At 42.9% G+C, this 2333-nt stretch overlaps 1 pseudogene; it reads right to left on the reverse strand.

Moving 5' to 3' along the window:
* Nucleotides 1-185: 185 nt before the first annotated feature.
* On the reverse strand, nt 186-259 carry LOC112065666 (uncharacterized; annotated as a pseudogene).
* Nucleotides 260-2333: the final 2074 nt, after the last annotated feature.

The following is a 2333-nucleotide window of genomic DNA, read 5'->3' on the forward strand; positions in this document are numbered from 1 at the left end:
GACAGACTCTAGGTCCATCCACCTCACTACAAATAACTCTATTTCGTTTCTTTTTATGGCTGAGTAATATTCCATTGTATATATGTGCCACATCTTCTTTATCTATTCATCTGTCAGTGGACACTTAGGTTGCTTCCATGTCCTGGCTATTGTAAATAGAGCTGCAATGAATATTGTGGTACATGACTGTTTTTGAGTTATGGTTTTCGAAACTTCTCTAGTAACAAACTATAGAAATGATCCCTGAAAGTATAGTCTTTATTTTTGTGGAATTTGTAAATGATTTTTTTTTTTTTTTTTGGTACGCGGGCCTCTCACTGCTGCGGCCTCTCCCCTTGCGGAGCACAGGCTCTAGACGTGCAGGCTCAGCGGCCATGGCTCACGGGCCCAGCCACTCCGCGGCATATGGGATCCTCCCGGACCGGGGCACGAACCCGGCTCCCCTGCATCGGCAGGCGGACGCGCAACCACCGCGCCACCAGGGAAGCCCCCATGATTTTTAAAAATAATACTGCCTTTCCCAATCCTACCAAGAATGGGAAGCTAGATTAAAGAAATCTCAACTCAGACCAGTCCCTCTTTGACTATACAGCCCTTATAACACCCCAACCGTACAATCAGATTTTTGTTACTAAGGATTAGGAGAGACCCCTGCACAGCTGGTGCCTGTTGTTGTTTTTTTTTTCATCTATTAATCAAACTTACTTTATCATTCTTTTAAAAAATTTTATTTTATTGAAGTATAGTTGATATACAATATTATGTTAATTTCTGCTGTACAACAAAGTGATTCGGTTATACATATATATACATTCTTTTTCATATTCTTTTCCATTATGGTTTATCACAGGATAATGAGTATAGTTCCCTGTGCTATACAGTAGGACCTTGTTGTTTATCCATTCTATATGTAATAGTTTGCTTCTGCTAATCCCAAACTCCTACTCCATCCTTCCCCCGCTCCCCCTCCCCCTTGGCAACTACAGTCTGTTTTCTATGTCTGGGAGTCTGTTTCTGTTTAGTAGATAAGTTCATGTGTGTCATATTTTAGATTCCACATCTTTATCATTCTTGATAGTCTTGTATACATGTGGTTTTGGGAATTCTTTGAACAGCTTGTAACATCTTATTGGTTCCCTCATTAATTAATTTTTCCCTAATCAGTTTTGATAAATGAGGAAATAAAATTATGTTGTTTGCATACTTTATCCAAGATTGGAGTCATATTGGCTACATCAAATCAATGCTTGAGCAAATGTGAAATTAGAGCTTTTTTAGCCTGGAACATTCTGGGTGTTGTTATTAAAGAAGATGCCATTTTATTTATTTATTTGTTTATTTATTTTTTTCAAACAGTGAAGAGAGTTAACCGAATTTTGGCTGCATTTATTGATACATAGTGTTTATTTTTATTTATTTATTTTTAATTTATTTATTTTTGCCTGTGTTGGATCTTTGTTGCTGTGCGTGGGCTTTCTCTAGTTGTGGTGAACAGGGCTACTATTCCTTGTGGTGTGCGGGCTTCTCATTGTGGTGGCTTCTCTTGTTGAGAACACGGGCTCTAGGCATGCGGGCTTCAGTAGTTGTGGCATGTGGGCTCAGCAGTTGTGGCACATGGGCTTAGTTGTTCTGCAGCATGTGGGATCTTCCCTGACCAGGGCTGGAACCTGTGTCCACTGCATCAGCAGGCGGATTCTTAAGCACTGCGCCACCAGGGAAGTCCCTCACTGTACTTCTATCAAAGAAGTTTATTTAAGTCTCTCCTCTTCTGAAAATCCATAGATTTTACTCTCACAGACCATATCTATTGTGGCATCAGGCAGAGCGGTCACAAAATCCCTGTAACATCAATTTCATTGTCCAAAACCGAGAAAAATACATACTATTTGAGCATCATGGGAATATCACAGTACAGTCCCAAGATGATTTCAGCACACATTTTATATATATATATATTTATTTTGGCTGCACCAGGTCTTAGTTGTGGCACATGAGATCTTCGTTGCCACTTGCAGGATCTTCGTTGTGGCATGCGAACTCTTAGTTGCGGCATGTGGGATCTAGTTCTCTGACCAGGGATTGAACCCAGGCCCCCTGCCTTGGGAGCACGGGGTCTTAGCCACTGGACCACCAGGGAAGTCCCTCAGCCTACTTTTTTTTTTTTTTTGCGGTACGCGGGCCTCTCACTGCTGTGGCCTCCCGTTGTGGAGCACAGGCTCCGGACGCGCCGGCTCAGTGGCCATGGCTCACGGGCCCAGCCGCTCCACGGCACGTGGGATCTTCCCGGACTGGGGCACGAACCCGTGTCCCCTGCATCGGCAGGCGGACTCTCA

This window comes from Physeter macrocephalus, chromosome 14 (genome assembly GCF_002837175.3).
Source record: "Physeter macrocephalus isolate SW-GA chromosome 14, ASM283717v5, whole genome shotgun sequence".
Taxonomy (NCBI): domain Eukaryota; kingdom Metazoa; phylum Chordata; class Mammalia; order Artiodactyla; family Physeteridae; genus Physeter; species Physeter macrocephalus.